A 12626-nucleotide genomic window follows, 5' to 3' on the forward strand; every position below is an offset into this window, starting at 1 on the left:
AAAATAAGAAGGTGTGTTCCACAGGAAAAATTCCAAAACCACAGTAAAAAGTATTGAGAAGAAAGGAGTTAACCTGAATTAAATGTGTCAAAGTAAGCTTAATATAATAATCCAACAGTTCTATTACATTCCTTCCAACCCTCCTTGGATGGACCTCTCTTTTGTTTTTAACTTGTCAGTTACAAAGCGTAAGAATTTCTCTAATGTGTGAAGATCCAGACTCCATAGAACTCACAGCCTCCAAAACTTTATCTTCAGTTTCCTTTAATCTGTGAAGTGAACATTTCTACAAGAAGCACAATATTTTCTGTAGGTGCTATTGATACCACTGTAATAAACCCAGTCATGAATTAACTGAATAGGAGAAGCAAAGGGAAAACCAAATAGACGCATGCCTACTTGTCTGTCAGTCACACCTGGGAACAGGACATTGGCCAGAGTAGGCGTGGCCACTGCAAGGGCGGGAATATTTGTGATACTTAATCTCCTAAACAAAGGAGTTCCCTCTCTCTTGCACTCTTTTGCACTGGGTTCCTGGCTCTCTTATTGCACGGAGCACACTCCCATACATTCGCCCACACAATGGACTGATGGACTGTAACTAATCTGATGCTACACCAGACCCAGCTCCACCATGGAACGGAAACTCTGGACACTGGCTTTGCTTCTACCTCTGCTGAATCCTCAGCTGCACCTCTTTCAGGACTGGTTTAAAGGAAATGTAACTGTGCAAACTGAAGGATATGATTCCACACAAAGCTTTCTAATACATCTCATCTCCCTGTGGGGGCCTCCGGAAATTCTTATTCCACCAATACCCCAAGAACCCCACTCTCACTTAGCAACAGAGAAAGGCCATCCATGCATTTCTCCAATAACACTATTGCCTGACATACGGTATACTTCAATATGAATATTCTAGAAATTCATTGCTTCTAGTAATATAGAAAGATTTGTACTCTATTTCATCCATATATCACATTCTATATATCAAAATTCTATGTATCATTCTATATATCTATATATCAATGAGCTCTCCAGAGTAATCTGGATAAAATTTACTATATACTATACTAATAGAAATAAGTCTTTTGAAATGTCTTTAGCTTTGAGAAAAACTATAAAATCTAGGTTTGCCCTGGCCAAGTGGCTCAAATGCTTGGAGCATTGCCTCATACACCAAAAAAGTTGTGGGTTCGATTCCCATTTGGGCCATGTATAGGAGGCAACAGATCCATGTTTTTCTCACATGGATGTTTCTCTTTCTCAAATCAATAAACATATCCTCAGGTGAGGATAAAAAGAAAACAGGTTCAATTCGTTAAATCTTTTATTTCTCCGAACTTATTTACTCCTTCAAAAATCTACCACCCATAATTTCAGTGCTGTCATTTCAACACAGAGAGTGAAGAATAATTAAGTAAAATTTAACACTTGTTATTTTACCCTTTTCAATATAATTCCTCTCTGTAAGAAGCAGGTTTGGCAAGCTTGAAGCAATAACTCTGGAGCCAGACTACTTAAATTCAAATCCCAGCTCTGACGCTGATGAGTGGTATGGAAACGTAGACAAATTATATAACTTTCCTGGGACTCAGGTGCTTCAGCTGTAACATGGGAAAATAGTAATGTCTTTCTCATAAGCCTGTCATAAGGTTTAAATAAGTTACTATCTGTAAAGCTTAGAATATGCAGACATAACCACTTGCTAAAGAAAAACAAAATATGTAAGTATCTTAAACATAAGATAGACTCAAGAAAGAAACCTGGTCTTGAGTAAAAGTCAATTCATTAACTGGTTCTTCTTAGGTTTTCAAAGAGCAAAATATTAAAATTATTAAGGGTAAGGTCCAAATAACAAGAGATTTCTATGAGATTTCTACAAGAGATTAAAACAAGTTGGGCCTGTAGCCCTGATACCCTTTGTCACTGGCTTTGATTCCAAATACTCTACACAAGAACTTTCCCTACAAGTCCTCAAGGAAAGCTGTTTTCAAACTTCTGGGCAATATAACATTGACTGTCAATCATGTCCTGTTACTTAGCAAATATGCAGCATCACAGTTGTAAGTACTTTTTTTGGAGATCCAACTGTATGAGCTATTAATAGTTAACGTTTATGGAATGTTTTTTATGGATCAGGCACTGTTCTGAGTACCTTACATATATCAACTAATTTATTCCTCTCAGTAAGTTTATAAGATAGGTACACTTCCATATTATCAGCATTTCCACAGATGCGAAAACTAAAGTACAGAGAGTAACTTCCCCAAGGTTATACAACTAGTAAGTCACCAACCTAAGCCCAGGCAGCCTAGCTTCAAAGCCTGAGGTCTCAAACTACGGCCAGGACTGATGATTTTAAAAAAACTGACCAAGCCTAAAAATGTATGCCATGCCATGCTACAGTAACCAACAGCCAGAATTCACAAGCAGAGTAATGAGAAGATACTAAGGCAAGTTTTCTTCTCTATCCTTTCTCATTCTTCTCCTAAGTTTTCCAATTAATATGAGTTAGTGCAAGTGAAATGCTTTATGCAGTGCCTGACAAATAGGAAGTGCTCTCGTTGTGTTAAGAAATAGTAATGGTAAAAATAGTAGAGAATGCCTACTGATCCTGCCTCACTCTAACTGTTGATATCTTTACCATCTTTTCCCCTTTGTCAGTACAGGAAATGAATCAGGACAATCAATAAATGCAGTCCATTGTAACAAACCCAAATTACTCTTCAATCTGTTACTTTCACTTGATCACATATGCAGAAGCAAACTACTCCACTCCCCACTTCTCTTTTCTTGACTTACAAAGACTGGATTGGGGCCAGAATAAAGTAGAATAAAGCAGCTTTGTAACCTTTTGACTAGTTGCCAAAAGCATAAGCAAAGTTTGTGAAAAACAACTTAATCAACCAAAACTTAGATTGTTAGATGGAATCTAGCAAAGAATTCTAATGAGAGAAGCTCTGTATATGACTGAGCATTTTCAACCTCATGATTCTGTATTATTGCAGTTTTAAAAATGATGTGCCTAGACACAGTAAAGAACAGAAATGACACAATAATAATCAGAGAAACAGTGTCTCCCTCTTTCAGTTGTTCTGCAAAATTATTTAGGTTAAAAGCTTAACAGAGTCAAGATACATTTCAGAGGAAGAAACTAGCAAACCCAAACATTTTCAATTCCAAAAAGACAATATTGGAAAAAAATTCAGCAGTCACTAGAATATTGCAAATTGCAGGTACAACACATTAATAGGTTGTATCAACTTAATGGAGACCAAAAATTTGTTTCGAATGAAATACAAGAAAACAAAATAAAATAGAAAATATTACTATGTATCACCAATAGTAAAGATAAATATTGTTTAATGAAACTTGTTTCAATTTCAAATACTAATATGTACATTCATGTGTATAAATACTGGGCAACAACGAAAATGCGTCTTATAGTGAGTTGCGGTAAAAAAAGTTTGAAAGCCACTTTACCAGAGGATAAAAAACTGGCCAGTCGAAAAGGACGAAAATATGTACTTCAAACTACACAGGAAATAACATTTTCTGTTTTAGTGGTTCTCTAAATTATAGCTTTTTTAAAGGCAAGTCTTTGAAAAAGAACAACAAAAAAGGAAACCATTTGGGTAAAAATCAATAGTCTAACAGAGTTATTTATCCAATTAAATAATTTCACAGAATGTGAGGTACCAAAACTAAATAAATCTATACTAACAAGAGATACACAGAAATGAGATAAAGCTAAGCTTTTCAGCCCACTTAGCTATTAAATGCCACATCAATATGAGAGACGACCAATTCTCTTTGCAAAAGCTCTGGTTCTCACCCTCAAGAACCCATATCCATTAGTGTTATCTCATCACTGCTTCCTAATCTATGGCAAAGACCTGGTGAACAGAAAAAGTACATTTGGAAAATTCAGTGAAGTAATAACACATTGATTACTAGGGTATTTTCTATACAACACATATGTACTATTTTTTAAATCAATAATCTCTAAATTCTGAAACAGTCTAAGAAAAAGATCATACACACATTTTGGATTATGTGTCTGTAAAAAGAAAATCTCACAAAAAAATTAACATCATTGTGCTAAATTAAAATTCCCTCTTATTTTAAAAAAAGGAGGAACAGCCCTAGCCGGCTTGGCTCAGTGGATAGAGCATTGGCCTGCGGACTGAAGGGTCCCAGGTTCGATTCTGGCCAAGGGCACATGCCTGGGTTGCAGGCTCGGTCCCCAGTAGGGGGCGTGCAGGAGGCAACTGATCGGTGATTCTCTCTCATCATTGATGTTTCTATCTCTCCTTCTCCCTTCCTCTCTGAAATCAATAAAGACATTTAAAAAAAAAAAAAAAAAAAAAAAAAGGAGGAACAGATGAACCTGACCTAAATCTTTTTCAACTAGTATGGAAACTAAATAATAAAGTTCAATTCCATCTAAGAGCTAATCATTCTCATTTATTCCCATAGAAACAGTGCTAATAGCAACAAACTGCCAATTTTTCCTAAATTCAGTATTTGCCACATTATTAAAGTTTAGGTGAAAGAAAACTATTGAAATCTTAGAAGATAAACAGATTATCAAATCCACATAGAAAGAGTTAATTTTGAAACAAAAATGAAATGTTTAAATCAAAGCAAAGAACATTCTAAAAACCAACAAGTAAATCATCATAGCAAAGTTTATACTTTTCAGCACCATACTTTCCCCACCAAAGAAAAAAACAAGACAAACAAAAACTACTATTAAAAACAAAACAAAACAGGGTACTTAATGTCTAAATTACTAAGTGGAGTTAATATATAATAATTAAAATAAGTAGTATCCCTAACCAAGTGTCACTTCTTAACAGAAATAATTACAGTTTTTCTGTTAACCAGATTCCATAATTCTCAATTGTTTTCAAAATATTTAGAAAAATAATTTCTCATCACATCTGAGTCCCAGACTCTTGCATTAAGCTGCATCTCAATTAATATAAAACCATCTCCTTCTCTTAGAAGTGAACCAATTTTTTTAAATTTGGAAATAATAAAAGTATAAAAAATATTAAGATGAATAATATTCTAAATTATTATTTGCATTTTTTTAATTTAAAAAAGAATTGGCTTGTGAAAGTTCCCCATCTCTTTTCTAAAGTAAAAAAAACACACACTAGTTTAAAATATATTATTCTAGATATGGCAGTCCTAAAGATATTAATGTACTGAATTTTGCACAAATTTTCAAATTTGGAAATGAGAATGGAGAAAAATTAGAAATTTGTTTTAGTCTTCTGTTTTTTTATATTTCAAAGTTGTTAAATTCACATTGGAAACATTAAAATTTCAGAGTTTAAGGTTATTTTTAGTATATGTGCTGCTGAAACAAGCACCAGAGTTTAAAACTATTACATAAATTTAATATTCTACAGATCAAAGGACAGGAAAAAAAAATTAACATCAAGGGATAAGACATTTTAGTAATATAGAATACATTTACTTATACTGTCTATTCTTCTTCCATAAGATAATTTTTAAAAAGGGAAGGATCTGCTCCTGTTTTGCTTTCTTAGTATATGATTTTTGCCATCTAATAAACATAGGTAGTGAAGGATTTGCAATTTGCCCTAGGCCAGCATTAATAAAAAACACACAAAAAACAAACAGGTAACACCTACTCACTGCCCCAAGACTCCCAAGCAGAAGCCGTATTTTTTGTGTTTCAGAGAAATTGGAATTTTTTCCTTAACCTATAATGGAAGAAATCACTAAATTAGAACTTTGTACAAAAAGGTCATGAACTCTGGAGCCAGAAAAACTAAGTTTGAAATCCAGCTCCCCTGCTAACTTGCTTTGTTACTTTGGGCAAGTTATGCAACTTCTGTGCCATCATTTTCTCATTTATAAAATGAAAATAAGGATTTAATAGTTAATATATGTAAACCACTTAGAATAGTTTCTGACACATAGTAAGTGCAATGTAAAGTTGGCTTTTATTTTTACTTTTTATCATTACAAATTTTTATAGTTCAGTTATGAAGAAGTTTCCTAAATTAAAATTTAATTGTACCTATAAAGAACATGATTTTATATTAAGCTGTGATGCAGAGTAATGCAAAAACCTTAAACTCAAATAATCAAGAGAAATCACTGCTTTGAAAACAATAGAAAACCATAAAATCTAGCTTCAAAAAATCATATACCATTGTCACTGAAAAGAAGCAACACTTTCTTAGGTTTAAACCTTTTTTAATTCTAATTATGTTTTTTGTTTTTGCTACATCCTGGAGATGCAGGAATTCTAAGTCTTATTGTTTAATTCAGTTATCTATATATATGAAAGGCTAATATGCAAAGTGTCCCCTCAGGAGTTTGACTGGGGAGACTGGGAGTTTGATCGCTCTCTATGACGTGTGATCAAAGGACAGGAATTATTACCAGAAATAATTATAGTTTTTCTGTTAACCAGATTCCATAATTCTCAATTGTTTTCAAAATAATTGAGGGGCAGTGCAGAACGAAGGAAGGACCCAATCGGCCCTGATCGCTGGCCAGGCATAGGGACCCTGCCCATTCATAAATTTCGTGCACTGGGCCTCTAGCATACAAATAAAACCAAAATCAGTATTTAAGTATAAATGTCAGTCCTGTATAATGTCATCTACTTCACATGAATAGTCTATTCACCCTATCTAATAAAGAGGGAATATGCAAATTGACCGTCACACCATCACAAATATGGTGGTGCCCATAGCCACAAGACGGCAGCACCCAGTCCCTTCAGCCCTGCCAGAGTCCCCCAGTCCTTGCAGCCCCGCAGGCAAGCCTCGGATGCTGGCTGCCCAGATGCCCAGGGAGGGCCCAAAGCACTGGCAAGCCTTGGATAGCGGCTGCCCAGCCGCCCAGGGCCGCCCGAGGCTCAGGTAACCAGGGCTGGCCGAGGCTTGTGCTGCCGGCAGTGGCAGCAGCAGAGGTGTGATGGGGGCGTCACCTTCCCCTGATCGTGGGGTCGCCTCCCACCCCTGAGGGCTCCTGGACTGTGAGAGGGGGCAGGCTGGGCTGAAGGACCCCCCCACCCCCCGCTCCAGTGCATGAATTTTCATGCACCAGGCCTCTAGTGTATTATTATAATTGTACATAGTAGGTATCTAAAAGAAATACATGGAAAGAAATGTATTACAAAAACTACTATTTTCTAGAGTGAATAAAAAAAAAATCTAACTAGTTCCAATATTAACCAAGCTAAAAAGTTAAAGTGCATCATCCATCACAATCTGTAGTAAGATCTTTATAATATTAAGTACTGACTGCCTTGGGTTGATATGCTGACTTACTGTAAGTCAGCACTATTTACACATTTCCTTTTCTGTTTTAAAATACTACTACATATTTAAAAGGGAAAACAGTAAAGATAAATTTTATGAAGCTCATATTTCAAATATCTGTTTTTTAATATATTATAAGCAACAGAGAAAATACCCTAATTATTTCTACATTTAATAATTAGATACTCCAGGACTTAAGTTTATGGGACCAAATAAAAATATCAACATGATGATGTGGTTGCTGTTTGCTATATGTTCTCTGCCAATAAAACGTATCAATAAGTCAGTTTAGCCATATATTCTGTACAAGAACATGCACTTGTATTTTTAAGTTAATCAGCAGATAGAAAGCCTACCTAATTTCTACTTTACTATGAATATAACAATTCAACTCCTTGTTATAAACCGATTTAGTGAATATATGGAAAGAATAAACTATTCTTAATATTCTGAAATATATATATATATATTTTAAATATATTTTATTGATTTTTTACAGAGAGGAAGGGAGAGGAATAGAGAGTTAGAAACATCGATGAGAGTTTCAGCTGCCTCCTGCACACTCCCTACTGGGTATGTGCCCGCAACCAAGGTACATGCCCTTGACCGGAATCGAACCTGGGACCCTTGAGTCTGCAGGCTGACGCTCTATCCACTGAGCCAAACCGGTTACGGCTGAAATATATTTTAAAGTAGCCCTATATTGCCCTAGCTGGTTTGGCTCAGTGGATAGAGCGTTGGCCTGCGGACTGAAGGGTCCTGGGTTCGATTCTGGTCAAAGGCATATGCATGGGTTGTGGGCTCGATCCCCAGTAGGGGGTGTGCAGGAGGCAGCCGATAGATGATTCTCTCTCATCATTGATGTTTCTATCTCTCCCTCTCCCTTCCTCTGAAATCAATAAAAATATATATAAAAATAAAGTATCTCTACATTGAACAATTCTATGTTGAACTAATTTGAACGATTCTTCATTTAAATCACACATTAAGTTAAAATATCCTGTTTTCATATGCAAAATACAAAAATCTTTTAGACATTCTACCAAAAAAAGAAGTTATATGAGCCTTTTGTATATAAGAAAAACAAAGAGAATGGAGCTATGAAATGGCTTAGACCAGTGGTCCGCAAGCCTCATCCGGCTCTTTGGCTCCTTGAGTGTGGCTTTTCCACAAAATACCACGTGCGGGTGCGCACATACAGTGCGATTGAAACTTCGTGGCCCATGCGCAGAAGTCGGTTTTGGGCTCTCAAAAGAAATTTCAATCGTTGTACTGTTGATATTTGGCTCTGTTGACTAATGGGTTTGCCGACCACTGGTTTAGACAGTTCACAGAGACTCATACCACAAGGTACAAATGGTAAGAATGTGGTGGAGGTGTAATTTGTTTCTTAAATGTTTAAAACTGCATTTTTCTTAAAACATACCCTAGGCTGAAGGATAAAAATAAAAACATGTAAAACAAAACACAGAAGAAAGTAAAATGACAAAAAAAAATCAAACCAAATAAAAAAAAAAACTAACTGGCAGGCATAAAACTAATATGCAAAAACATATTTTAAACCCAACCCTCAGGGTTATAAACTAAGACTGCCAAACTAAAGTAGAAATTTCTATAGAAAACTGACAGTGAGACCTCTCCTGAGCTTTAAAAACACATGCACCTGGTCCTCAAATAATGTCGCTTTGTTCTAACATTGATGAGATGCAGAGGAACTTAACTCTTTATAACAATTAGTCTATGGCAGTGGTCAGCAAACTCATTAGTCAACAGAGCCAAATATCAACAGTACAACGATTGAAATTTCTTTTGAGAGCCGAATTTTTTAAACTTAAACTTCTTCTAACGCCACTTCTTCAAAATAGACTCGCCCAGGCCATATATTTTGTGGAAGAGCCACACTCAAGGGGACAAAGAGCCGCATGTGGGCATGTGGCTCGCGAGCCGCAGTTTGCCGACCACGGGCTATGGTAACACTGGTTCCATTATATGTCATTTGGCTTGAAGTCACAGAACCTATCAATGGTGTTAAGTTAGGACTCACTGTGCACACCAAACTGTCTCTAGTAATTTTTGTTGTTGTCTGGCAGTTAGATAAGAGATGCAGGCTTTTCGGTCACTAGAAAGTACGAAGACCAAGAATATGAACACAACTGCTCCAATGTGACGATAGCTGCTCATTTCACGTAGGGGCTTTTATGCAGAATCTGAATCATAGTGGTTTTAGAAGAAAAGAGAAAGACACTTGCTAAGACTTTCAACTTCTACTTCTGCACAACAGTTTCTTTATAGCATCCTTATTTGAAGGCAAAATGACTTCAGCTTTAAATTTTAAAATCTGTCATACATTTATTACCCTAAAACTTTTATTCCTATGACATAAATTTATTGAAATAAACAATTACATATTATATTGTGCTCTCCAGGCTATAGTTTTGATGGAACTAAAACCCACTTCTCTGTGTGCATGTACAGGACTTCTTTATTTGTAAAGGGGCTTCCCTCAGCAGTTAGGTAAGTCCTGAAAGCCAACCAGAAGGGTCCTTCTCTGTGGCTTCTAGGATTAATATGGCCAAGCTCCAAAGTCCCTTGCTAAAAATAGATGAAGGGAGCAGCCCAATTTTGGAATAAGCCAAGATCTATGCTATGTTCACAGATGTATATGTATCACATAGTGAGGGAGGCTTTTCTATACCTTATTAGTCAAAAGAGAAGCAGATGCTAAAAGTTGTATTTATCCTGTTCACTTAAGTACTAAATTTTACAACACAATTTACATGATTATAGAAACTGATCACACAAAAACGTTTACAATCAAATGCTAGACATATACCATAAAGATTGGAAAAACAAATATAAAAATTATCCAATCCTGTAAAAAATATACCTCAGATCACAAAATTTGGGAAACAGGACACTAACCATTATTAAATCCAACCCTTTCATTTTAGAGATGACTAAAAGCCTCCAGAAATTTAAGAGATTTAAGAGAAACTTGAGTCTCAAAATGAGCAAAAGATAGTTTTAAGACTGAGATGGGGAAAGTAAAGAAAAAAAATTAAAGAAGAATATTCTAAGAAATAAAGTACTGTAATGTCTGGCTTATGAAGAAACAGGAAGAAAAATAGAAAATTGTCCATACAGTGAAATGAAGAAACAATGTATAACAGGCAAGAATAAAGACATATACACACTGAGTTCAACTGAAGAAAATGTACTTTGAAATTATTATTATAATGAACTCTTTAGCAGAAAACGTTTTAGTAACAACTTACTAAAATTTTTGGCAATAAATCTGGGGCTAATAATGTCCCAAGAAACTCTGTCCTCTGTCATAGCAACTGTCCTGTAAGTAAAGCCCATGCAGAAAACAGAGCTGATCCGCCCAGAACATGGCATTTTCTGCCTCAGGAGTGCGCGTCTCCATTCTCATGGAATAGAGAACATCAAAATGACAGGCCGCCCTCACGATCTGTCAATTAACACGATCAGTCCAGCCCAATCGCGAGCAGTTACGTGTGCCTGCTACCTGTTAGCCTGAAAGCCCCAAAGCTGTGCTCCAGCCGGGGACCGGGAACGCCTTTGTTGTTCCCAAACTACGGAAGCTACCAGAGTTCCGTCGAACCCAGCGCCTCAGGGCAAAACTCCCCCCAGGCCTGGTAAATCTGCCCAGATTGGGGGTTTATCGCACAGCCCTCTGCGAGCCAAGAAAAGGCGGGAGAACCCCAGGCAAATCACAAATGTCACCTACTAGTTCCGGGAGGGGTCAAAAGTGAGGAAAGTTGGAGGACAAGTGCCTAGCACCCTGTTTCGCAGTGGAGGAGGACGACCACAATGAGGTCGCGGGCCGTCCTGCTGGGTGAAAGAACAGCAAGATCTCGGAGTCAGGGGTCTGGGAAGAGAGGTGCTAAACTGAGAGTATGGGGGGAAAACGAGAGGCAGTGGCGGAAGGAAGCGCTGAAGCAAAAGGCAAGAAGCCGGTGCTTGTAAAAGGTGGGTGAGGCTGAGGAAAAACAGCGAAGCTGAGGTGAAAGAGGCGAGGCCAGCGAGAGGCAAAGGACTGAGGTGAGGGAAGCACAGCAGGGACAAGGGACACAGGCAAAGAGAACCCCCGCCCACAGGGACCAGAACTCTCAACCCGTCCCCCTACAGGCAGTACTCGTCCGGCCGCTCTCAGACCCTGTCGGCAGCGCAGACTCACCCAAAGGCTGCAGGGGCCCCGCTGCAGGACATGGGGACCGGTCCAGACCCACAGTAGAACCAAGCGAGTAGAGGAAACCGCGGCGTTAGCGTGATCCGGAAGCGCAACCCTAGAAAACGGAAGTCACCGTCCAGGGTCACCTCATAATCCACACCTCGTTCCACCAGAAGCCTTTGGGCGCATGTGTCAGGCCTCACGGGGCGGGGCTGAGAAGCATCTAGGCCCCGCCCACTCCCCCACCCACCTCAAACCTTCCCCACCGCCCTCCAGCCCCGGCGAGCCCCGCCCCTGGTTACGCCTCTCTCGGTGCCTCCCAGGTACCTGGTGCTGATAGGCTAGTTTTTGCTGTGCTCAGGCTCCGGTGCCCCGGTGAAAAACACTTCAGCACTCTATTTTCTAGAAGGTCTCTTAAAATGCGTGTAATCCCTGCCTCCCTAAAGCGAACATGAGGAGAAATGCATTTGGTAGATCTGGAAAAACTGTGGAAGGAATGTGGAAAGTTTTTGAAAACGCTTGTGGGGAGGCTAGCCCAAGGTGTTGTTTTTATCCCCAATATTAGTTTATAATAATATTGTATTGAGCTTACAATTAACTTCTACTTTATGCACATTATTTTATGTAATTATTTTGTCAGACACAAAAATTTTAAAGTCTTCGTTAACTTTAAATTACTACCCAAATATGGTTCGAATTCAGGTTTGTGGCAGCCTGAAATTTATTCAATTTGGGGGCCCTCTTTAAGAAAATTAATTACTGCCGAAACCGGTTTGGCTCAGTGGATAGAGCGTCGGCTGCGGACTGAAAGGTCCCGGGTTGGATTCCAGTCAAGGGCATGTACCTTGGTTGCGGGCACATCCCCAGTAGGGGTGTGCAGGAGGCAGCTGATCGATGTTTCTAACTCTCTATCCCTCTCCCTTCCTCTCTGTAAAATATCAATAAAGTATATTTTTTTAAAAAAGAAGAAGAAAATTCATTACAGGTTTTAAAAATGCTCACTAACACAAAATCTAGAAAATACTACTAATTAACTGCTTGATATGCCTCTCTCTCTCTCTCTCTCTCTCTCTCTCTCTCTCTCTTCTCTTTTGGTAAATTTTTTGGCTGTA

The 12626-nt window shown here is 38.0% G+C and overlaps 1 protein-coding gene across 2 annotated transcripts in view; it reads right to left on the reverse strand.

Annotated features, from left to right (window-relative positions):
* Positions 1-11622, reverse strand: part of EYA3 (EYA transcriptional coactivator and phosphatase 3) — a 102382-nt gene extending 90760 nt beyond the window's left edge. For both annotated transcript variants that reach the window (XM_080657843.1, XM_080657842.1), the window contains exon 1: positions 11521-11622. The gene's annotated coding sequence lies outside the window, so the exon portion shown is untranslated. The remainder of the gene's footprint in view (positions 1-11520) is intronic.
* Positions 11623-12626: the final 1004 nt, after the last annotated feature.

This window comes from Plecotus auritus (genome assembly GCF_963455305.1).
Source record: "Plecotus auritus genome assembly, chromosome: 2".
NCBI classification, from domain to species: domain Eukaryota; kingdom Metazoa; phylum Chordata; class Mammalia; order Chiroptera; family Vespertilionidae; genus Plecotus; species Plecotus auritus.